The sequence below is a fragment of the Cervus canadensis genome, chromosome 19, assembly GCF_019320065.1.
Source record: "Cervus canadensis isolate Bull #8, Minnesota chromosome 19, ASM1932006v1, whole genome shotgun sequence".
NCBI lineage: Eukaryota > Metazoa > Chordata > Mammalia > Artiodactyla > Cervidae > Cervus > Cervus canadensis.
This window is the reverse complement of record NC_057404.1, coordinates 15129732-15156904: the sequence shown is the minus strand read 5'-3', so window position 1 is coordinate 15156904 and position 27173 is coordinate 15129732. Positions and strand designations below refer to the sequence as shown.

The following is a 27173-nucleotide window of genomic DNA, read 5'->3' as shown; positions in this document are numbered from 1 at the left end:
AGTATTTTATAACCACCTTTGGAAAGGATAGCCCAGCTCAGGAGTCCCTATTGTGTGGCCATATTTAATGGCCATGGCAACCATTTAAAAAATGCTGGCATATCACTCTGTTGCTTTTGTTGTTCACTCGCTAAGTCATGTCTGACTTTTTGTGACCTCATGGACTGTAGCTCACCAGGCTTCCCTGTCCTCCACTATTGCCGGGAGTTTCCTCAAATTCAGGTCCATTGAGTCTGTGATGCTGGGTAACCATCACACCCTCAGCCACCCTCTTCTTTTGCCTTCTATTCACTCTATTTAAAGTATATTTTATGAGGTCTATTTTGAAGAAAATAGAGTTGGATGGGGGGTGGGAATTAGTAACAACAATAGAGGAAGGACACCCTTTATTTAGTTGGCTTGTATTTCCCTTATTCTGTCTCACTCTTACTAGCCTAATTTAAGTACACGGGTTATATCTCTTTGGAACTACCGTATGTAGTTCTCTGGCCAGTGACTGCTTTTGGAGCTGGCAGCCGGCTGACAACCAGCAGAGAGAGTCCAGGGGGCAGATAACCCCTTAGAAAAATAGAGCCAAAGCAGTACTTTACAATCTACTCTGCTTCCCTTTCATTTCTCATGTGTGTGTGGGTGTGTGTCTGTGTGCGCGTGCGCATGCGCGCGTGCATACGTGCGTGTTGGGTTCTCCTACCAGGAACTGGGAAAAGTTGAAGTTTCACTGAACTTTGATTCAAAACGCTCATAGGTTGGCTTATAAGACAGCCATGAAACAGATTTCCAAAGAAGACGTATCACTCTGGCATGTTCTGAAAATGTGTAATATCATATCTCCAAAATCATTACAATTCTTTTTTTCTCCCTCATTATTTAAATAATACAGAATGTCCCTCACTCACACAGGGAAAATCGTTATATAAGAATAGTTTTACTTACATTAAAAATCCTGACATTCTTAGTGTTTTTTTTAATATCCGAGGAAGACTACTAAATATTCAAGCAACGGGCATTTTCCAGAGATAATATTACCTATGCCCGTTTGTTTTATGTTTTTAAAGTACTTCTACTTTACAAAGCAAGATGATACTAGTTTAACCCAGCTTTACTTGTCGCATTTATTTGTTTATTCATTCATCTATTCATTTTTAGCTCCTGAACACCTTTCATACTCTGAAAGCATCTTAGAATTGAGTCACTTTTCATGTTACACTAGTGAAAAAATGCTCTTTGACCTGAAGTTACAATTACTTTAAAATATATCAATGCCTATGATCTCTGAATGTTGAAGCTGGCCTCCCTCCCACAAAACTTTGTAAGTATTTAAACCAAACAGGAACTTGAGTGCTCCCCAGGCAGTCCATCACCAAATCTGGGAGCTTGAATCATGTCCATTGTGCCAGTAATGCCATCCAACCATCATATCCTCTGTTGTCTCCTTCTTCTCCTGCCTTCAATCTTTCCCAGCATCAGGGTCTTTTCCAATGAGTCAGTTCTTTGAATCAGGTGGCCAAAGTATTGGAGCTTCAGCTTCAACATCAGTCCTTCCAATGAATATTCAGGACTGATTTCCTTTAGGATTGACTGATTGGATCTCCTTGCAGTCCAAGGGACTCTCAAGAGTCTTCTCCAACACCACAGTTCAAAAGCATCAATTCTTTGGCATTCAGCTTTCCTTATGGTCCAACTCTCATATCAGTAGATGACTACTGGAAAAACCACAGCTTTGACTAGATGGACCTTTGTTGGCAAAGTAACGTCTCTGCTTTTTAATATGCTTTCTAGGTTGGTCATAGATTTTCTTCCAAGAGCAAGTGTCTTTTCATTTCATGGCTTTCATTATTTGTGAATAGTTGCCGCCAATGAAAATATGTGGTTATTTTTTTAATCTGAATAACTTTTAATTTAAAGACTTCAATCCATTTTAAACATGTAATACTGATAAGCAGGCATTTAGAGTATCATCCTTCAAAAGCTTTCTATGTACAACAGATATGAAAAAAAAAAAACAGTAATATTTAGATCAGTTTTCTTATTTGGAAGATTTAGAACTACTATCTAGGTAGGTAGCACTGGATTCTTTTGTCTGTGGCACCTTTCTATTTGTCCTCAATCTTCTCAGCCCCTTTCATTTTTTTCTGTCTCTAACGTTGCTTCCGAGATAATTCGTCCCATTTCTGTCTATGAGGGCTCAATAAGGTGTTTTGTAGTCAAAGACCCGCTTTTTCCAATACTTTCTCTTGGAGCTAATATGCGATTTTTCTTCTGCTCCCGCTTCTCTTTGCCGTCTGTCTCTGGAGGACTTGTATGGAAGCAAAGTTTGCAATGTGTAGAATGTTAAGAGATATCACCAAATGCAAATCTGCAAGCATGATTTTGTTCTCAGAAATTATCTGAATTGCATTTCAGGATTCATATTACTCTTCCCACCTTTCCCTTATAGTGTCAGAGGCATGGAAATTTCACATGGCTCGTTATTGTGAGTGAAAGTGTGAAAGTGTTAGTCGCTTCACTCGTGTCCAATTCTTGCGACCCCATGGACTGTAGCCTGCCAGGCTCCTCTGTCCATGGGGATTCTCCAGGCAAGAATACTGGAGTGAGTTGCCATGCTCTCCTCCAGGGGATCTTCCCAACCCAGGTCTCCTGCTGTGCAGGCAGATTCTTTGCTATTCTGAGCCACATATTACAAAGCCTAAATCTCAGGCTTCTTCTCTCCCCAGCCCTCTTCTCCTCTGGCCAATCATGCCCTTTGAGCTACCAGGAAAGCCCAGTCATCTCTGATCTGGTGCTTTTAAATGTGTTCAGGACTCTGACAATTATCTTTTCCCCTCTCAAACACCATTTTGAAATAAAAATTGTTTGGTACTTAAGTAACATGGTGGAGACTGTTGCACTTTTGTTGATGCATATATCCTGATGTAAAGATGTACATGCCCTGTCTTCAAGTAAATCTAAAACTTACCAGCTGATTATTTTTTTCTTGCATACTCTGAATTTTCTTTGTTGTTTGGCCATATTTCATGAATATAGTTTAAAAGGCCATTATAATACTGCAATGAACTAGATACTATACATATATGTGGCCCAATCTAAGTTCATAGGGGCCTGACTCTTATCCTACGGTTATTGATGCATAAGAAAATATACATTAGTCAGGACCTATCAATATCCAAGAGAACTGGTTTTCAATCCTGACTGCCTCCAGCACGCTGTGTGACCTTGAATACCTTCTATCCCTAAGGTACAAAGCCTTGTACCTTTCTGATCTTTGATTTTCTTATCTGTAAAATAGAATGATTATATGTCACTAAGTATTTTTCAAGTACTTTTTCCATGGTAAGAATTGCATTTAATGGTAGAATTATTTCTGAGTCTCACCATTGGACTAGATTTTTCAGTAGTGAATATACAGTCCTCATAAATTACTTCCTATGTTACATTCTAGCACGTTTTTCTTCACAGAGGTCAGTTTGATGGTATTTATTTTCCTATACACTGATATGGCATCGTGGCCTCCACCCTGAGAATACGTTAGAACATTATTATTAAAGAGAGTTTTTGTCATAGTTATATTAAAGTCTCAACAACTGTACTTCTCGTTTCTTTTCCATTCTTTGAACTATTAGAACAACAATATTGATAGTTTTGGGAAATAAAGGGCATTTTGCTTTCTTTTTTTTTTTTCCACTGCATAGAAGCTAAAGATGCTTCTGCTTTAAGATAATTACAAAAAAAAAAGTTAAAGATAAAGTTGTGTGCATGCTAAGTTGTGTCTGACTCTTGGTGATCGCATGGACTGTAACCCACCAGGCTCTTCTTTCCATGGAATTCTCCAGGCAATAGTACTAGAGTGAGTTGCCATTTCCTACTCCATGGGATCTTCCTGACCCTAGGATCAAATCTTTACCTCTTGAGTCTCCTGCATTGGCAGGCAGATTTTTTACCACTAAGCCACCTGGGAAGCCTGTGGAGTATCAATATTCACTCTACTTCTTACCAGTCTCACATAATATAGCCCTATATGCAAAACAGAAAAAGAGACACAGATGTACAGAACAGACTTTTAGACTCTGTGGGAGAAGGTGAGGGTGGGACGTTCAGAGAGAACAGCATTGAAACAAGTATACTATCAAGGGTGAAACAGATCACTGCCCAGGTTGGATGCATGAGACGGGTGCTCAGGGCTGGTGCACTGGGAAGACCCAGAGGGATCGGATGGAGAGGGAGGTAGGAAGGGGGATGGGATGGGGACATATGTAAATCCATGGCTGATTCATGTCAATGTATGGCAAAAACCACTACAATATTGTAAAGTAATTAGCCTCCAATGAATAAAAATAAATGGAAAAAAAAAACTCTAAAAAAAAAATAAATGGAGTATAAGCTATAAAAAAAATAACATTGGGCATAGAAGAACTCAAGAGAACTGTTTACATTATAGCTTTCTGGTAACAAAAACACACTTTTCCATAAGTATCAGATTAATAATTCAGAGTCATAATAATCTGCAACTCACGAGATCAGTATCTAGCACTAAGATGTTACAAACTATTTTTTTTTTTTCCTCTGAAGAGCATATTTAACTACTAGCACAAGCACGGGATTTCCTTTTATACCTAGCAAAATTTAATCTTGCCCACAAAGTACTGACAGACAGAATGAAGCCAAACATGGACATTAAGGACTTCACAATTCAAATTTTTTTCTCTAATGGATTCTAAAGAGAAGAAAACACAGAGCTTGTAAAGAAATAAATGAATGGGATATCATGATCACTCAGAAACAGGTGATTCATTCATATTGAACAAGGGGGAGACACACTTCTAGTGATTATAATTAAATTGCTTATTTTTTAATTCTTATAAGTTTCAAATTTTTCAATAATTCTTAAATTCTTAAGAATGGAATCAGGTTTGATTAATTTTGTGTAAACAAAATATAAAATTTATCAATATTTATTTACCTTTGGTTTTGTTTGCATATTTATTTATGATCATGAAAGATTAAAAAAAAAGTATAGCTCCAATGATTGGGATATGGTAATCCCTCCCATGCCTCATTTTCCTATTTGTATATTCTATTAATATCATTATCAAAAACCAAGATCAATAATTTATTTGTGAAGAATTTAAAAACCACCAGAAAGTGTTATAGCATTTGAAGTCTTATTAAGTTGATATTGACAGGAGATTATTGTTGAGAAACACATTTCATTTTTGGATGCCTAGATTTATGACAGATTTAGTTACAAGGGACATGAATTTGATGTATAACACAGGAGTCTTTGAACTGCATGGGAAAATATCACAATTTTTCATAATATTAATGTCTTACATTGAGCTATCTGCTGCCTTGCTGCCCAAGGTTGAAGCAAATATTTTATTAGAAATCAAATCAATTTCAGACAATAAAAGGCCCATATTCCATCACTGAGTAAAGTACAAGCTCTTCAAAGTTGTTCTTTTAAATTAATAGAGTGTATCAGTTCATGTATTAGTATATAGCATCCAGGAATAATAAAGGATTAAGCTTTCACCCTTCTTCTTAACCTTGCTGTTTTATGTGGAGTCTTCTGATGCCAGTGTTGACTGATATGAAAATGCTTTGTGCTCTATGTCACTGAGGTTTTTTTTTTTTTTAATGTTGCTCTTCTTTTTCTTCTTTTTTTTTCCCCCCAGTATAGAGACAGTCAGAATTCATATTTTTTACAGTTTCGAGTACTATTCACTCCCCTTTGTGGCCAGGTTTTGTTCTGACTCTATTGCTGGTACATGGACTCTATTAGAATGGAGAACTGCAGTGGTGGAGCAGGGGAGGGCAGGAAGGCAGAAGAGGGAACACTGGATACACGTGTCATTCTCTAGTTCTTTTTCCCTGTTCACGTGCCACTCTCCTTAGGAGTGTTCACACATCTTTCCAGTAAACTCTCCCATCTCCAACTTCTTTCCTAGTTTTTACTACTTCTCTTCTCCATCCCTGGGTTTCCCTGGTGGCTCAGATGGTAAAGAATCTGCCTGCAATGTGGGAGATTCGGGTTTGAACCCTGGGTTAGGAAGATCCCCTGGAGAAGAGAATGGTTACCCAGTCCATTATTCCTGCCTGGAGAATTCCATGGACAGGGGAGCCTGGCAGGCTCTAGTCCATGGGATTCCAAAGAGTCAGACACAACTGAGCGATTAACACTTTCACTTTCTTTCTCCTCCACCCACTTTTCCTGGTGGATCTATCTATGCTCTGGCTTTTTCTTTCAAGATAACCGCCACTATTTTCTCTCCCATAGGAGATAAAATCATGGTGCCTCTCAAGCCTGACACCCACGTTTGATTTGATCTTCAGAACAAAGCTAGCATCTCCACCCAAATCCCTAACTTGAGATTCCCTTTTCAAAATTCCTCCTTTTAAACTTAATTAATAAAAGAACCCTTAACCCTTTTCATATTATGTATGGACTGCTACGTTATGTGTTAAATGCCATCGAGGATTCTTTTCAGCTACTTTACTGATCTCCTTCACATTTAACAGTAACTTCTCTGTCCACTCTGTTTTTGAGTGTCATTTCTTGTTACCGTCCTTCATATCTACAAGATAGGAGGGGCGCTTAAGTCTAGGTGTGATGGCACCTAGAATATTCCTGCAGAATTAAAGAGGAATTTAGAGATTTTCTGAATTATTTATTTTTGAGGAGTTAAAGATTAGAAGAAAAATATTTCAGTGGTTTAAACATTAAACATTAATTGCAGTTGGGATCTGCCAGATATACAACCTGTTCTACTCACAAAACTCAATTTATCATGTATAGGAAAGCCATTAGCAACATGCCTCTACATTTGTCCAGACATCTCTTGCCTCTTCCTGAGATCAAGGAAGTAGTGCAGGGGGTCCCTTGTGTAGCTTTACTTTGCTCTCTGACTACATCTATACAAGAAATCAAGCTGATATTACATTGGCCAAAGAATTTGGAAAATATTGTTATTATATACACATACATCTATATTTATATGTATACATGTATCTTCATCTATCTAATCTATGCTGTAATTTTCTTTTTAATAGAAAACGGAAAATATATCAACTTTGTTTTAAACCATTCTTAGTATGAATCAAAGGATTTCTGGTATTTATTGGACAAAGATGAAAATCAATCTCCCATAATTTAAGAGAGAATGGTAATTTGTTTTAAAGTCAATACATGGGTTACTAACTTTCAAATCAATGACGCTGTTTGTTTAACAGAGAGCTAACTTGAGAAGTCCAAAAAGCCGTCTGCTTTCTCTGATTATCCCAAAATTCTCACTGAATTTACATTTTCCAAAATAAAAGCAAAGCAAACTTACCAGGATTGGATCATTTATATACAACTGGAAATATTTCATACTCAGAAAAATACTATCATTATACATTTGCATCAGCATTGATAGTTTTGTTTTTCATCAGATTTTATTGCAAGCAGTGTAGGAGAGATTTCTTAACCCTAAAATGTTAACACATTTTGTTTCTAAATGTATGTGTCCTAGTATAAATCAAGTGGCCATATCAGTATGCATTTCTTGTAGAATGGAAACATAAGTGACATTTTGAAATATTTTAATTGCATGTTCGGAAGTGCTAGTGGATATGCCAAAGTGAGAATACGATCCTGAAACTAATTAATGTGGCTTCATTGATCAAGAGCACTAGGGCTCTTATAAATACTAATAATAGCATTGTAACAGTGTATTTCCGTTTGTCTGCTGACATTCTGTGCTGTATTAGTGCCTCACACCATTGAGTCAAAGAAAGTCTTTGTGTGGATTTAACAAAAAGCATTCCACATTGTTTTGTAGTAAATTTATAAGACTGCCTACACTTCTAAGACTTCTTATACCTGGTAGTGATCTTACACTAGTGTCTATAGTACTGAGATTGATGGACTTGAAAAAAACAACTATTTCATTGTTTACAGAGTTGGGAGAAATAAAGGAATCAGTAAAATACATTCTACATTCAAATGCATTAATTTTTAAAAATATATGAAATACAAAAAACAATCACATGGCTCATCTGTGCAGGAAGTAAAGGCAAGCTGAGGGGAGTGATCAATGTGGAGGGGTTAGTTTTAATATAAGGTTTTGCTTCATAAATAGCACTACAATGAAACAGAAAAGTCTGTTTAAAATGGCACTCTTGGGTAATGGTCAGCCTTCATTTCTCATCATTAAATATCTAGGAATCTTGGCTAGGGGATGTTTGTCTATCACTGCGGTTGTGTTTGGAATGGAAAGAGTACTGGATTAGGAATTCTAGATTTGTTTTTCTTTTTATCATAGGTTTTTGGTTTGTTTGTTTGTTTGTTTTTAGTTGGAGGATTTATTATTTCAAAATGTGTTAGTTTCTGCTGCACAACAGTGGAATCATTTGTAACTGTACATACATCTCCTCCCTCTTGAGCATCCCTTCCAACTCACCCATCCCACCCCCTACGTCATCACAGAGCGCCATGCTGAGCTTCTTCCCTTGGACAGCGGCTTCCCCCCGTCTATGTGTTCTATACGTGGTAGTGTATCCATGCCAACAGTACTCTCAATTTGGCCCGCCTTCGCCTTATGCCACTGTGTCCGTAAATCCTTTCTCTACATCCGTATCACTATTCCTGACTGGCAGATAGGTTCATCAGTACTAGATGTGGTCTTGGATCTTCTCTTACTTGGAAATTTTTTTTCATCCAACTTTATTTCTCAGGTCTTCATTTTCTTCATACATAAACATAAGGAAGTTGAAGTCACAAATGTTTAAGGCCTTCTCAACAAATTCTAAAAGACTGTGATTTTGGAATCATTAATATAGGCTTCCCAAATAAAGAATACAATGAGAGCAAAGTTAATTGAATTATACCCAAGAGAAAAAAATGCCTGTCAATGTGTAATTTGAAAAATTATTTGTGGATCCTTTATAGTCATCTAAAGGCATCCGAGGGCAACCAGCTTACTCCTTTCTATGGCAATGAAATTTTCAAGTACAGAGATCTCCATGGGCAATAAAATAATCCAAGTAAAATGTGGCAAAGGCATGTTAAATCCAAACAAAACTCTCATATTGGAAAAGGAAAAAAAAAAACCAGCCATTAGGAAGCTAAATATGTATGAAAAGAAATTCCGCTCAGACTTGACTACATTAGTCATTTGGGGCAAAGGCTAGGTTAGTAACACCATTCAAGGAAAGTAAGGCCACATTTCTGCATTGTTTGTCCTCTTGCTAAAAAGTTTCATTTGTCTTTGTTTTGAGCCTCAAGTACAGTTAAGTATTTATTGAATTTGTATTTGATTCCTCTTCAGGAAGCTTATAAATCATCACCCTCATTATTTCAACAAATATTATTCTATATTAGTTTGGTTATAGAACTGGCCATCAATGTTAGTTATTTTAATGTGTAAACTGGGATAGGAAAGAGGAACACTTTGGATTTTAGTGGTAACTATGCAATCAACTTACAAGCTTTGTGACCTTGGACAATTTACTTAGTCTCTTGGATATTCAGTATTCTTATTAAAAAAATTAACAAAATCCATAACCTCCTGAATTAGGGTGAGATGAAAACAATGTATATGAAGGATGTATCATAGTGCCTATCATAGAGCAGATCTTCATCAATTCTCAGTTGATCTTCCTTTGAATTACTCATTCTCATATTGAAAAAAGCACATTTCTTAATTTTTGAAATTTGTAAATCAGTGATTTGCTCCTGGCTTTGCTGCCAGTTGTGGGACCTTGAGCAGACTACTGTCCTTTTGCACTACAGTGTTGTTATCTGTAAAAGACGATCTGAACTATATAATTTTAAGTACTTCACTACCCTTTCATTTAATTTTATTTCTTTTGGTCTTTGTAGTTTTAAATGAATGACAACAAAAAATAGATGAACTACCATTTCCTGATTATGCAATAAAGTAGAATAGTTTCCTATGCAACATGTCATAATCCAAGAGTATATTATACTAATTATTGTAACTTTCTTAAATTCTTACCAGAAATAGCTAAGAGACTTGAAATAGGTATTTTTAATCTGTCTTAAAAACAAGGAAAATTTAATCCACATGTTTCTTAAGTTGAAATTTTCCTCCCATTAATAATTTCTATTGAGTCATACATATCTAGGTTTATGTTTCTTTTGGTCTGCAGATGATTTTGCCTTGTCTTCTAAATGATAGCTACTGATTACATTAATATTCAGATCTCTGTCCTGTCTTCCCAAAAAGGTCACTTTTTTCCTCTTTTTAAAAAATTAAGCTCTTGTATTCTTGAGAAGAGAATTATTATTTCCCATGAAAATAGATTTTAGTTAGAAGGGCCTTTCTAAAACCATGCAAATGAACAAAATACTGTATCCACATTAGATTATCAAATGATTCACTTTTATGTAGATGTTATATCAAATCTGCAAAGCAAAATCTGTGAGAAATGCACAGACAATCCCTATTTCACATGATCCCTGCCCCCACCCCCCCAAAAAATGACTATAGTATCATTATGAAGAAATGGTTGAACAATGACAAACGTGATCTTTGTACAACTCAATTTTTTTTTTTTTTACCTAAAATTTAAAAGTACTCTAATATATTCAGAATGTATTTGAAAATATCTTTGGGCATAATATCCCATAGCATATTGTGATATATCACACATACTTGGAAATTACAATTTCACAGGTTATACATTACAAAGAATGACTTTTTCATCAGTCTATTCCTTTATGATGGGGAAGCTAACCAGTGTTACTCTCGTACCACACTCCAAAATCTTCTGCTTTTCCAACTCACAGGGTAAAGCGAACAAAAAACAGCAGCAACAAAACTTAATCCAAGGACAAGAATTCTTTAATTAATAAGTAAATGCAAAACTTGTCATTTTACCTGCTCACCTTTATTGAATATCATGTCATTAGCCACTTGAAATTTAGAAGTTAGGTGAAGGTAATAAACTATATCTATTTCCTCCCAAGTTTTCACTTTAAAATGCTTTATTTTTCTTGTTTATCTGTTCCTGATATGTCTTTTCTGTAAGGGCACCTGGTTAATAACTTAAAAGTTTCTAAGTATAGGTAGCTATCAGATTAGCTCCATGAAGCCCATTTAGTACTTATAAAATGTTGTGGATACTACTTATAATATCTCTGGGAAATTTTGTCACTGATATTTCTCAAATTAGATCACATTGTTTAAAATCATGAGATTGGTTCATAAAATAGCATTTTCTTTCTTTTCCAGGTAGTCAGATAAAATAGTCTGAATACATTAAATATTTCTATATTTTGGAAATATCTGAAAGCATGGTAGTACCATAGAAACATGTTTTAGTTTAAACATTAGTTGGAAAAGGAAACAAAAAATAAAATATCAGTGCAGAGTTACCTACTAATGACTTAGGAAGCACTTGTAACAGGCAGGCTGGGACTATGTTGCCAGGGAGGAAGGAGCATAATGCCCCAGGTACATTAGGGACTATTTAATGGTCAGGGAGTCCATTATATTGCAAACAGTGGTCATTCACTAGGTCTCTGTTAGGAGGAGACTGAGCTAAAACAGAAATATCAGTTATTTTAAAGGCTTGACTTGCTGCTTTGAAAACATCATCTGCCCCTCCCCCTCCCTGAGAAGCACATACTTGTGGTTATATGAAAATATCCACTCATAAAAACAGTGTGTTTCTCCCAATTTGGCCATATGAATCACCACGGGAGAAAGGACTATTAAAACATTAATCATTGTGATAAGCAGATGGAAACTTCATGATAATAGCAGGTGATTAAAAAAAGGAATATATTTCTTAGAAGTCAAGGTATTTTGTCATGTTTATGCCCACAAGTGTATAAAAGCCACTACATTTTCTTACATGGTAAAATATTGGTAATAATTAGATTTAGAAAAATGTATTATGCTAGATGGATAGATAATAGAATTTTCACCTACATACTCTGAGTTATAAACAGTTGTAAACACTACAGTCTGAATGAAATTTAAACAGAATTCTCAGAATATGAGAAACCCGACATTTTCCATATGCACTGTCATATTCCATTCTTTTTCTAATATTCATATTTCATTAGCATTTAGTACACAGGCCTTGGGATTTTTTAAAAAGAAATATAAATATATTCTAGTTTGGTATTTGTGAACTATTTATCATTTAATTTACCATCAAGGCCTACTTAATTTTGTTTAAGACACTAAATTAATTTAAATCCCACCTCTTTTACTTTTGATATGCAAATATTTTTACTTTGATGTTGTAGCAGTACAAATTGAATTTTGCAACATGAACCGCTAATGCTAATTTGATTACTTCTGTATTAGTGTTGAGTGCTGCTAAAATAGCAAGAGATTGTTTAAAAAATGAAACTGGGAATGGAAGAACTCTTTCTCTGCAGGCCCTCTGCAATGATGGTAGTATTAATGCATGTACATTAATGCTTGATGATTCTCATACAGCCATGAATATTAATTTTAAAGACAAACAATTTAAGATTTTTAAAAAAACCTGACAGCTTGATTTTTTAAAAAATTGAGTTCATCAAAAAGTCCTGACTGAACTTTTTAATAGCTCAGAGAGTTTGAATCCATTTAAGATATTTATTGCAGACTATTTAGACCATGATTTCTTTTTAACAGTAAAGATGTTCATCAAATATAGTGAAGACAAGGTGACTAAATTATGAATTCAGTAATTTTTGGATGGAAGTGAATCAGGCTTTTTTAAAAAAGAAAGAATGAACCTTTTAAAAAAGATCTATTTAATTGATTTATTTGATAAAGTTGAGATTTCTAATGACCTGTAACAAAAAGGATGACATAAACATCTGATTACAACTCGAGATAAGACAAGAATACCCGACAACTGTTGAAAAATGATTTTTCCTTTTTTTAAAATAGTACTTGTAAGTATTATCTCACAGGGGGAAAAAACCAAAACGCATTTATACACGTGATCTACAAGATCATCCGATGGTGGAGCTGCAGTAATATCTGCCACCTGTAGTGTGCCTGCAGCCTGCATGTTGCTTGTTTGTTTATCAATGAAATGTCTGTGTATGTCTGTCTGTAATTTGCATTATGCCTGAAAGTCTCTATGCTCATTAACCTTTTACAGGTGCCGCACCATTCCAAGGAACTGCAGGTACTAAAACAATGGCAGTGTTCTTGAAGGCACAGCACACTTTGAGCTCCACCTTCTCCTCCTGCCTACCCTCAGGCAATGTTTTGGAGGCCATTCAATGAGTTAGATATTTGTGGCCAAGCTAAGGAAGTAAAAGAGTAGCTAGTGACTGAATGAGGGCACTGTATATTTTCCACATATTACCCATCATCTGACTATAAAAGGAAAGGTTTGATATAAAAAAAGAGATGGAGAGAGATTGAGAGAGATGGAACAATCATTACTTTATCAAATTATCAAGAGTTTTTCTTCAGGATGTGACTAGAAAAAATATTTTAGAATGTATGCACATACTGTCAGTTTTCTTAAAAGTTTCTCAATAGTGTATGTGGTATGTGAACATATAATACAGTGATGAACTAGGTTAGAATGTTGATAAATAGAGATTACTAGGCTGATGATTATAACATTAATTATACTGAGAATAAATATTAAACACTACTTGGTTGATTCTTTTTAAACCTAGAATTTTTTATGTAATGTAGTTTTAAATAAGATCAAGCATTCTGCTGTTCCACACCTGTGGACATTCACAACTTGTATACTTAAGGAGGAAAAAGTATGGTTTTGCATAAATATTCTTAATATCCATGTATGAAAGAAAAAGATTCTGATTCTTTCCAATCAGTGCCTCTGAAAAATCAATTTTCTTTTTTCAAATTAATCACAAATTTCTTTTGTGAAATTTCTTTTGTGAATGTGTTCTTTATATGCAACGCAAAGTTTCAAAAGAATTTAAGTCAATCTACCATGGGCAAAGCCTTATCAAATAGGCATTAAATAGACAAGCAAACCACTAATAAATTCCAACAGCCTTATAAAAGTTGGTGAATGCTACTGTGATTGTGAAGATCATTAGTGCTATTAAAAATGATGATGCTGTTGATACTAGTCTTTATCATTGAAACTATTTTCAAGGGCTAAAAATGGGGGAAAGCATAAATTGAGCCCACTTCTTAATGAGTTCACAATTGAAATTACCGTCTTGTTCAACCTCCCATTTTGAAAATGTAAACTCGTTTATAAGTCACTTACGGAAATTGTTAAACATAATAGCCCATCTCCTTGTTTTCATAATGATTATAGAAAACTATCTAAAATTCTTTATATATATAATGAAAATAATCAGGGTTGACTATAGTAAGGACAGACGACAATTTATTTTCCTTACTTTAAAATGAGATTTTATTGATATAAATGTTCAATGCTTGCTCATCACTTCATCTCTATCTCACACTGTTTCTTTCTGTTCAAAGTCATGCTTTTCAAAAAAAAAAAAAACAACCGTTTTAGAATACTTCCTCTTCCTGGTAGCCCTCAAGTCATCAATGAACTGTGTCTTAAATTGTTATCTCCTGAAATATACCATTGGCTCATGCTAAAAGAAAACTGAGCTCTACTCCTCACCTCAAGTCTTCATGTCAGTTCTTATTTTGCCCATCTTCATTTTCACATAAGCAGACCACTTGTCCAGTGGATCCTGTTAAAGATAATGTGAAAATCACAAACAATTTGTCTCATTCAGAGTGCAGGGTTGTGAGAGGGGGAAAGAGAACAGTGACTACAAAAGGGGAAAGAATTCGTGTAGAACATCCTTGATAAAAACATTGCTTAGTTCATCCTTAGTTCCATTTAGATTGGTACTCATGTGACAGGAACTAGTTTTTTAAAATTTTATTTAATCCTTATTTAAATTTCAATAGATGCATTTGGCTAGTGGTTACCATGTTGCACAGAGCAGATTTAGATACTCATGTTCTCATTTCATTTTAAAAGACAAAGACTAAATGTTTTCAATTTAGCCTTTGAAATAGATTCCAAAGAATAAAACTAGTCATCATTCTTTTGAAGATTCATTGCTCCTTTTGTTAATATCAGATGACTTATCTTAGTTTCTGTGCTTTTAATCTCCTTCTTCATTGAATACAATTAAAATATATTTTCCAAATTAGGATTACACACATGTACATATATGCATAAGCATGTGTGTGTGTGTGTATATATATATGTATATTATATAAAATTTCATTAGTGGAATTTCAATAAACACATATAAAATTTTATGGATATTAGCCATAGAGTTGTCCTTAAAACTTCTCTACTGTGATTGTTAAGGTCATGGCTTTGGAGTCAAATAGACATGGGATCAAATTCTAGTTCTGTGACTACCTGAGTGACTTTGAGAAATGACTGATCTTCTTAAGTCCTTATTTGCTTCTGTGGGAAGAAATAATAAACCTTCATACTGTACATTGTAGAATTGTGGTGAAGATTAAATGAGCCAGTACTACAAACATATAGCATTGAACGTCTCTCTAGTGTTCTGTAAATGTTAGCATGTCAGCCAGTATCATTCTAAATGCTATGTAAGGGATCTTCTGAGTATAGTGTATCCTTAGAAGGATTTGTATCCTTAAAAGGATTTTTTTTTTCCTTTTCTGCTGCATGGCTAATAATGGATAATTCCCAACCCACATGAATATAAATAGGGTCTGTGGGTTTTAGCATTTTCTCTTCCACTAGCCACTAAGGGTATGTGGTGATCTTACAGAGTGCCTCAGCCTAGCAACAATCTTATACAGTTTGGAGAAAATGATACTGTTTTCAAGTGCTTAAAGAATTGTCCCAAGGAAGGAGGAATAAATTTTATTCTTAAACTTCTAGTTTTTGCTTTAGTAGTAAAACTGTGGAACTATGTACCTGGTGGCTGAGGGCCAATTCAACTGGGGCCAATTTCCTAATTTCAGCCAAACTTAGGGAATAGTCTTCGCCATTTGAGAAGCTTTCAATCTGTGATCTTATAAATAACAGCATCAGCTGAAAGAGAAAGAGCTGACATTACAAACTGGAATGGAAAAAATTGACTAGCACTAAAATACACATATCAATAGTAAGTTCTCTCTCCCCCAACTGCATCATAATGTCAATATGCAATGAAGGCTATCTCTTACTCTTTTTGGCAAACAATTTCCAGGAATTGTCTGCCACTCAGACCTTCCTCGGATAAGGCAATGGCAACCTACTGCAGTACGCTTGCCTGGAAACTCCCATGGACGGAGGAGCCTGGTAGGCTGCAGTCCATGGGGTCGCTAAGAGTCGGACACGACTGAACGACTTCACTTTCACTTTTCACATTCATGTATTGGAGAAGGAAATGGCAACCCACTCCAGTGTTCTTGCCTGGAGAATCCCAGGGACGGGAGCCTGGTGGGCTGCCGTCTATGGGGTTGCACAGAGTCGGACACGACTGAAGTGACTTAGCAGCAGCAGCAGCAGACCTTCCTAAGATGTTCACTTCTTGTCACTTCCGTCGTATGTAAAGTTGGAGGAGCTGAGATGCGTGCCACCCTGTGTTTCTTCTGAGTCTAGTTTCTGCCTTTTCCATTAGAAGGTCCTCCATGGGTAAATACTGCGGTTGACAAGTTTTCTGGAGTAAATCTAAGGAGCAAGGTGTTCATGTACTTTGAAATCGGGTTGTTGTGTTTTCCTTTTCCAAAGTGAGTCATGGTGCCTGTGAGGCTAATGCATCTACGACCTAGACTGAATTAAAATAGAGAGTGAAGGGGCCATCGGAGTGGCAAGATACTACTGATAATGATGAATAACTTCATTCATAAAGTGTAAGGCTTTGCTAATTCCTAATATAAGTATTAGACAATTGTCAAAAATAGCATACCCATATCTGGGCATCAGCTAGACTGTATTAGGTTTTGTTACAGCCTTAGAGGAAAGGTAAATTAAAGCCAGGGAAGGTGGGGGAAACAAGTGGGAGTTTTATCTTTATAATGTACAATAAAGAAAATATTTTAAGAGCTTTGAAGAACACCGTCAATTTAAGGGTTTTTTTTTTTTTTTTTTGCCAATAGTGACTATCCTTTAAAAAAAAGTCTCAAGTTGGAAGATTTAGCTCATTATAAATTAAACAGAAGATTGGGATAAAGTTAAACTAAAAACAACAACAACAGCAAAACCCACTACAGTGCCCACCAAATATTCAGAAGAGGGCGTTTCTGTACGGGCATATGTTCAGTTTATAACATCCCTAAAGATGTAAGTTAGGAAACTAGAAAGGGAACAAAAAATATGCTAGGCTGATAGCTATTTAGATAGAATGTATATGTAGACAGTGAGAAGGACTGCATTGCCTTGTTGAGATTTTCAAATATCAGTATAGTTACTTAAAATTCTGGTTGAAGTGTCAGCTCTATTTAGGAAAACAAGAATAATGGGGAAAAATCCTGCTACCTGCTTAAGTTGAAATAAAAACCTTCAAGATTATTGATTCCCATAATCTACACTTGCTTATATTTCTGTGAAATGTCTATTTAAAATGCTTATTTAAATCATATTAAGAATAAACTATGCAGTTTATCTTTGTATAGATTATCCCAAATTATAAGCAATTGGAATCCTGTAGAATTTAACCAGAGCTGGAAAAAGATCTTCTGATATACCTGTGTTTTCACCTGTAATACTTTGGCTATTTTAGCTTCCTATTTCTGAGCAGACATCATGACCCATGATAGCTTTGTGGCAGCTGTGCTGTGATATGAATAAGCAGCTATTCAGAGTAGATGTAAAGAAGCAAACTCATTTTATTTTAGTTTGTTTTGCACTAAACATTTTATGCCTAACTTGTAAGAATAAAAATAGAATAGGTAGAAAGAAATTCAAATTGGAAAAATAGATGATAAAACCCAAATTTATATGTGACTCAAAGATCAGCTTTCCAACATGCCCACCTAAATTTTGGAATGGTATTTAAATGTTCTACTTACTTATTTTAAAAGAATTCATAGATTGATATGGTCTTGTCAGCATTTACATTTCTGTGTTTATGTTTAGTGTCTTGATTAAGTCAAATTTTTTTCCCTGTAAAATATTTAAAGAAATCACTATTCTTTATTAAAAACAGATACAAATTCATATTATAGCTTTTTAACCACATAAGTATATTCAAAGCTATCACCAAAATTGACTTCAGAAATTAAAACGTCTTAATATTTAGATTTATATTGCCCAATACAGCAGCTACTAGCCAGTTGTGATAATTGAGCAATTATTATGTGATTAGTCCAAAGTGAGATGTGCTATAACACACACATCAGATTTAGAAGACTTGATGCCAGTAAAAAGAATGCAAAATATCTCAATAATTGCGTGTTGACTACATATAGATATGATACATTCTTGTATATTTGAGGTTGAATAAAACATGTTATTAGAATTAATGCCACTTGTTTCCTTTTATTTTTTAAACAGAGACACAAGGAATCTTTACATTATGTTTATGACTCTTATGTGTGATTTGAATTATATTTGTGCGTTGGCATTGACATGGATGGTGTTTATCTTTAAACACAAAAGAGAAATTCTCTAATTTAAAGGTAAACAATGAGGCAAGTGTATGTACATGTATGTTTATTTTCTATTGTTGCTTGAACTAATTTTACCACAAACTTAGTGGTATAAAACAACACAAATTTAGTATCTTACAGTTCTAGAGGTCAGAAGTCAATAGTGGATCTCGCTGGACTAAAATCAAAGTATTAATATTAGGAAGACTGCATTCCTTTGATAGGTTCTAGGGTAGAATTCCTTTTCTTGCCTTTTTCAGCTTCTAGAGGCTACCACTTCACATTTTGCGAGTGGCCCCATTCTTCCGTCTTTAAAGCATCACAGGGAAAGTACTTCTAAGGCTGTCATCCCCCCAGTTCTCTCGACCTCCCTCATTCTTCTACTTGTAAGGACCCCATGACTGTGGATAATTCAGGATAGTCTCCCCATCTCAAAGTCAAGTGGTCTGCCACTTTAAGCCTCCCTTTGCCCTTAACCTAAAAGGATCACAGGTTCCTGGGATTTGGACATAGACATCTTTGGGCAGCCATTCTGCCTATCACAATGTGTATACACAGATTTATATTTAGCCTAGCAGATAAATATTGGGTTTCCTAGGTGGTGCTAGTGGTAAGTAACCTGGTAAGTGGTAACCTGCCAATGCAGGAGATGCAAGAGAGGTGGGTTTGTTCCCTGGGTCGGGAAGACCCTCTGGAGGAGGAAATGGCAACTCACTCCAGTATTGTTGAATGGGAAATCCCGTGGACAGCTACAGTTCATGGTGCTGCAAAGAATCCGACATGACTGAGCACAATAGATAAATATATAAAATCTTCCTTCTTTCCTCCTTCCCTCTCCCTCTCCTCTCCATTTCACACCAAAAAAGTCCACATTTTCCTCAGATTTTTTCCAATGTTTTCCTTTTGGCACTACTTCTTCTTATCATTTTAAGTCTCGGAAAAGCTTAGGGTAATTTTTGTGTCACCTAAATACTCATAGCTAAAGACCAAGACATAAGGAACAACTGCGTTGTTCCTTTTGGTGGTTCTAATTAGGGAGGAAGCCGGCAGAATGTGGAACTGTTCGCTAGGATCCTCAGGTAGGGTAGTAATTGACACTGCAGCCCGATGAGAAGGAAGGGAATGTGAATTCCAGCGGAGAAGCCTATTTTTCAACACGGACAGACTGAGTAAAACTTTCATGAAAATGAAAAGGCTTTGAAACAAAGCCAAATAAAGTAAAGAGACAAAGCACTTCTCTGTCTCTCTGAGAGACTGTTAGTTTAGCACACCCGCTCAGACCTTTTGAGCTTATCCTGGGACATGCTTCTGTGAATTGACAAGTGGGTTCCTCAAGAAACTGTATAAACTTGGCAGAGACGTGGTAACATCTCTTCACCTAGTCAGATACCTGGGAAAAATCAATCTTATTTTTAAAGTATAGTTGATTATAGACAGTTTCATCATGGCTTGTATAATATTGGGGGATAACAAAACTTACTTATAATTGATGAGGATAAAGTAGTCCTTAGCAGTCCGAATTTGGCCCCAGCCTTTTTTTTTTTTTTTTTTTTAACAAAACGATTCAAAGGCTTTTCCAAAGGTGATAATCCATGGTTTTAAATGAAACCCATCTTTCAAGATATTATACTCCCTATTGCAATATTCAAATTGCTTTCTTATCAGTAATGAAAATGATTTAACTAGACTTAGAAAACTCTCAATTTATCCTGTTTATTCGACAAAGCTAAATTGGCTACCAGTTGCCACAGAAGTATAACAGTAAAATCAGTGAACTCTAAACATGATGATTTAAGCATATGCTGGATATTTTTGTTGTTATTGTTCATACCAGAGCAATTAAAATCAATCAGTCAATCTGAAAGTTTTACCTTATTTCCATGTAGGTAATTTACGGGGAAAGTTACCAGCTAAAGATACACATGGTAAAATTAAGTGCTTGAGGAGAACAAAATACATTTATTTTGTAATTCTGAAATTTATAACATTGTCTTTTCCATTATATAACAAGTTATTTTTTAATTATATAATAATATTAGTAATAAGTTGTGTCATGGAAGGAAAGGATTTGGGCTGTACATTTAGTCCTTAATAATTTCAATATCAGTTTGGATGGAGCTTTTGTTGGGTTTTAAAATGCATTTAGTATAAGAGATAATGCTTTGATGGAATTAGAATTTATGTCTATGTTTAGAAAGCATAAGTGTGGAAGGTAGTAAATTCCAAATACTCATGACAGGTAAGATCCTTAATACTGATGATGAAGATAGGCCAAATCCTCAGGCATTTATTAAGATACAGTCTGTGTATATTTGAAGACAAAGACTTAAATCACACAAAAATAACTGTATATTGATTTAGACATTTGTATCTCAGAGACACATGCCTACACAAGTTGTTTTTCTAAATTCGTGCAGATAATGTTGAACTCTTTCCTCAGTACGGCTCTGCATTAACAAGCATGTTGGAGGTGATAATATATGCTGAATGATATATTTGTAATCAAGTCATTTTAAAATAATACTTAATGAAGTATTGGTCAGCAGGCCAAACAAGTTGTCTGTTTCTCCTAGTTTGTAATGGGGGATGGGAAACATTGAAGATATTTATTTATTTATTTATTTTAGTGGAAAATTTGGCTCATAAAAATAAACCCCCCAAAGGGATCAAAAGTGATAATTAAATATAATATAGTGAAAAATTCAATTGAGTTAGTACTAGGCGCAATGTAAAATCACCATAGGACATTATGAACTTTGCTAGGAGGCATTTGGCTATATTTAACACAAAAAAATATGAGCTTTGAAAAAAACTTTGAAAGTTCAATAGGAGTTGGACAGATTGAGATTAAGATGAGCATTTTATGCAAGGGAGACATCCTGGAATGTGGTTGTCTGGTCAAGATTTGAGGAGAGCCTGGCACAAGGAGTTGACAAGAATGAAAGGATGCACTAGACTAATGCCTCTCAAAATGTGGTCCTCTGATCAGATGCATTGACATCACCTGGAGATTTGCAAAGAATGCCAATTGTCTGGGGCTCCATCCAAGACCTATTGGATGAAAACCTCTGATGCAGGGTCCAGCAACCATTTTTGCTTTAATTAAGATATAATTCATATATCAAAAACTGCGTATGTTTAATGTATAGCTCCTGCTAAGTTTGGACATAACAGCATCACCAGAACCAAGGTAGTAAGCATTTGTGACCTCCAGCTACCTATGTTTTAACAAGTTCACCAGAGAATCTGAAGCACATTAATATTTGAAGACAACTTCTCTAAAGACAGATTTCTAGAGTTGAAATAGAATTGAGGAATTCTTTAGGTTTGGGGGTAAGGAAGATGGACGAATCAGGAAGAGCTAAAATTTATATTGTACTAACTATGAGTGATGCCATTAAATGAGGTAGGATATATGAGAAGAGAGTTAGGTTAGTTCAAAAGGTACTTTCAAAAATATTTAATTGTCCAGGAAGCTGTCATTACAAAAAAGCATAGGTCTATGGTCAAATATAAGGAAATGATTTTGATTAGACCAATCTTGGTCTTCATTGAACCAGAGAATGTTATTAATTTGTTTACAGTTTTGCTTTAGAGAGAAAAAGCCTGGCTAGGGGCAAAAACACCATTAGAATCTATGGTATAGAGGAAAACATTTTGGACTTGGAACCAGAGGACCTGAAATATGGCCATGACCTGGAACATCTGTAACACTACTTGGCTGTGAACACTAGCTCTGTTACCTATGGAAAGTCACTTAACTTCTCAGAGCTCTAGGTTTTTATTTGTTTGCTTCTATTTTTCATTTTTTCCCCTAGGAAATATTGCCTGTATTTCATAATTATTGTGAAACATAATGTGTACAAGAAAGTGTTGTTCGTTGTTCAGTTGCTGTTGTGTTCCACTCTTTGTGTCCCCATGAACTGAAGCACACCAGGCTTCCCTGTCCTTCACCATCTCCCAGAGTTCAAACTCATGTCCATTGAGTTGATGATGCCATCCAACCATCTCATCCTTGGTCACCCCCTTCTCCTCCCATACTCACTTTTTCCCAGCATCAGGGTCTTTTCCAATGAGTCAGCTCTTCACATTAGGTGGCCAAAGTATTGGAGCTTCAGCTTCAGTATCAGTCCTAATGAATTTCAGGGTTGATTTCTTTTAGGGTTTACAGGTTTGACCTTTTACTGTCCAAGGGAATCTCAAGAGTCTTCTCCAGCACCATAGTTTGAAAACATCAATTCTTTGGCACTCAGTCTTCTTTATGGTCCAAATGCCATATCCATACATGACAACTAAAAACTCATAGCTTTGACTCTATGGACTTTTTTTGGCAAGACATGACATAGAATAAATGGTAGATTCCTTATTTCCTTCTCAGCTTCTTACTGATTACATACTTTTTTTTCTTTACAATACTCAAAAATGTGACTGAGAATTAGTGAATTATGAGGATGAAGATGGAAGAGAGAGAAAAATATTTTTCAGAGTATTCTGGAACATAAAGAAGACCAAATAGTCACCTGGAAATTTACTGCATCCCATTTATAGTCTTCCATAGTTTCCTAGAGAAAATTCTTGAGCAATACATCTGAAAATATTTACTAAGGCATTGCAGAAATGGCTAAGGTCCTTCAGAGAGACATGGGACTAAAAGACATATTACATTTTAAATATAAAATAGCAGTGCATTGTAATGTTTTGCTATCAGCTATACCAGTTAATGCAGATGATGCTAATTAAAAGCAAATTTAGAGAGTGATTAGGTTCTTTCACCATTGTTAGGGAGAATTGATTCTTCTATAGATCTAATATGTTAAAGTAAAAGTTAATGATATATTGATGTATTTTAAATCACCTAATTTAGATTATAATTCTGAGGAAAACATTTGTGTTAATACCGAATATTAAATGACAAACTCTTTCCCTTGGAAAAGAAATGGCACCATTTGTGTAACCCTAGAGCAAGGCACATGTTGATGTTTCAAATAAATTATTGTGTATGGCCATATAATCTCAATTTTAGTCTTATAAAACTTATAGTACAAAAATTCTGTTGCACATGTGCTCATTTATATGGCAGTATACAGCTGTGTGTGGCATAATAACTTTATTGAACAAAATTATGTGCTGTAGAACTTGCTGCAAAAATTTCATGGTCCCATCTGGACTAGCTTTGCAACTGAGTAGGCTGAAGTGGGCAAAGATTTTTACAGAATTACAGAAAACAGCAGTAGCTTTCTGCTGTCAATTTTAACATTTAGAAAATAATGTCAGTAGGTGTTCAAACTAGGAGGGTATTTTTTTCAGACTCAAAAAGTGCTTTCAGTTTGGAACAAAGGCACTCTCACTATCTGAAGGCCCTTATATAAAGATAGACATCCGGCTCCTACCGAAATGTATTGGCCTTCCCTTACAGTATTCTTAAAGTCTTATATCTTAAATGCATCAAACCTGTTGATTCTTATATTTCATCAAGATAGGCAGTTAAAATAGCTATGATCCTGGAAAATTATTTTCTGAGGTCTTAAATCTGGCTCACGTTATGTAAAACTTAGCTACCCAATCTCTTTTTAATGGGGAAAGGGCTCAATTAAGTCTGAGGTAGATTAAATGGCAGAACACAGCATTCATTTACTTTTATGAATATCTTCCATCTTTCTTTCCCTCTCCTTCTCCTTGCCTGTCTTCCTTCCTCATTGCAAACAAAATGCGTGACAAAAAGAATGAAAGAGAAATAAAAGAAAAGAAGTGGCAGCATGAGGTTCATCTACACAAAATCTAGTAAAACTGAGTTTGGAACAAAAAAATGGTGTAGTCCAAAAAATTAGCTCTTATATCTAATAAAATGGTAACAAAATGGAAGTGCTATTATCATTGTCTTCAGTGTTAACTAATGATGGTATGTCTTATGTATTTTGGAATCTATGTATGCACCATATACACACTTGTATAAAGATGGGGAAACTTCAGGAAATGCATTAATTAGATGGTGAAACTAGGACTGTGAGTGGTAGTATTGAAGATGAAAGCAAGTTGATGATAAAAATGTCCAATATAAGTTAAACCCAACATAAGTTATTACTTTCAAAAATTATAGCCACCCTTAACAAAAGACTGTGGGCAAATAAAAAGTCCATGAAATATCACACAGACTGTCTCCTATGTTCTCATTAAAACTAGACAAAACCAGATAATATATTTTGTTTCTAAAAACAGAAAAAATAAGACAAGTATTGCCTATTTGTCCATATGAGTTCAAAATTTTCTTTAGCATATATTTTAAAATTCATTTACATGTTCATTTCATAATACAATATTAATCATATGCTTTTACATATGTAGTGAATAAGATTAACAGAACATATTTTATGTTTGAGGGGATAGGAAGAGGGCACTGCAACGCACTCCACTATTCTTGCCTGGAGAATCCATGGACAGAAGAGCCTGGCGGGCTACAGTCCATGGAGTCGCAGAGCAACTAAGAACAGCACAGCGTATTATTTATAATCATTGTACAAATTACAGTCATATGAGGAGTTCTTTCACTTAGATGTAAAATTTTGTTAATAATGTAATTGTCTTTATGTATATAGTTATATATCTGATGTGTTTGATGATCATATATATATATATTTTTTTTTTCAAATCTGTATGGACACACAAACTTCTGTTCAATGAAACACAGCTCACACACACATTTACCAGCATGGATTTACATTTTAAAAGGAAGTTAAAAAGACGCCTACTAACACAGCCATTAAATCGTGAGGTGAAGAAGCGTGAACTGAAATCTGATTATAGAGAAGCTGTTTGGACCAGTACCTTTCAGTGTTATTTTTTATTGTTGGGAGTAGTTACATAAATGAAAGGAAAAATCCAGTAATATGTTCATATTTGATGTTGGGAACAAAAATATTTACCCTTTCTTCTACGATTAACACAATATTTTCGTAACAAGTATAATATTGAAGTCCAATTAAAGAATTGTATACAAAAAACAAACAACAAAAGCATCATTTGGACTGTACTACTTTAATTATAAACTCTTGAGAAAAAAAATCAGGGCTGCTGAGTCAATATGATAGAACATAGCTTCTTCTAATATGTAGAGAAAGCTGCTTTGCTTTTATAAACAACCTTAGCAAATAATACCTTCTTCACCCTTACAAATTCTGTTCATCTAGCTTTTTTTACTTTAATGGAGAATCACCAACATACTTATAAAGGCACATACTTGAAAAATATTAAATGAAAAATAGAGAATCTTTATTTAACTTATAGGGGCAAAGGAGGACAGGCATGATTAGAGTCAAAATTTAACTCTAGGTATATATTAGTGTCTCAGGGGAATAAAATGATAAGCATTCTGGCACCACACACATTTTACCCCAGCACATGTTCACACACTTCCAAATCAGACTATTGCTCTTTGAAGCAACGTGCACTATTTAATACTGTTAATAGCCCAGCAGTTTCACCACACCATTGAAAGTGCTCCGATATTTAATGTAGACTGTCTTGTTTAAGGTAAATTGGCATAAAAACAAACAACCAAACAAAAACTTGCTAGAATTTTAGGCTCTACTTAGATGGGTCTAGAGAATAGAGGCCAGGATTTTTGCAATGATGCTAATCCAATTAGTTTCTGATCCACGATTTAAATAGGAATAGAGATATAATCTGAGAAAATGAAAAAATGCACTAGAAGTCAATAACAAAATGTCACTAAAGTAGAATGTTTCTTTAAATAAAACTGCTTTACTGATTAATGCAAATTTTCTTGCAATTTTGACATGAAATAATTATTCTTTGAGGTATTCTCAGCTCAACTTAATAGAAAAATCAAAGGGGAGAATGATACTTGTGTCTGTTATATTGATTCTGTCTATAGTTATAGCCCCAAATATTTTGACATGTGCATTCCTGTAATATCTGAAGCTCTGTTCCATTTATAATAATAATTCTCCTGCTGAGAGCATGGCTTGTGCTGATGCCAGCCTGTGCCTCTCTCCTTGAGGTCAGAAGAGAAGTAATTTATATATTTTAATTAGTCTAAACTTTAGCTCTGAGTCGATGACTTTATCTTAAATCATAACACATCCATAGATAGATGCATCTCTTTGAGAAAAAATGCTGCTTCCACGTTATTATTCATTCACATGCAGCTTTTTGAAAAGGCACAGTTGGTTTGGAAAAAAATAAATCATGCTTGTTTAAAATTTCTTTTAAAATAACTTACCAAGTGTTTATATGTTTAAGCCTCCCGATCACCTCACAACCTTCCTGCCAGAAGCAAACTTTCATTTAAATGTGTTTATTTTCGGTACTTTCTTCTTTGCTGACTTTTCAACTGAAAGATTTTACATAAAGGACAATGAATATAAAAAAATGAATCTTAAATAGTAGTAGAGGTAACTTACTCACCAATAATTTTTTTTTTCCCCTGTCAGAAGCTTCCACACTATTAACATTTTACAGGGGAAAAAAATGTTAAAGAAAAATTTCTTTAGAAATTGCAACTGTCCTCAATGGGTTCCAACCTCCCCACCCCACCATTTTTTTTTTTCCATTGCTCATGAAATATATTGAATAGGTTTCTTCACTTTAAGTAACATTAAATGAAATAGGTTTTCTTTC

The 27173-nt window shown here is 34.9% G+C and overlaps 1 protein-coding gene across 7 annotated transcripts in view; it reads left to right on the top strand.

Annotated features, from left to right (window-relative positions):
* PCDH7 (protocadherin 7) overlaps positions 1-27173 on the top strand; it is a 447041-nt gene that overhangs the window by 268231 nt on the left and 151637 nt on the right. The window contains exon 5 of one of the 7 annotated variants that reach the window (XM_043438892.1): positions 13114-14463. The exons of the other annotated variants lie outside the window; for them this stretch is intronic. The gene's annotated coding sequence lies outside the window, so the exon portion shown is untranslated. Of the gene's footprint in view, positions 1-13113; positions 14464-27173 lie in introns of those variants that run through there. 7 annotated transcript variants of the gene reach the window in all.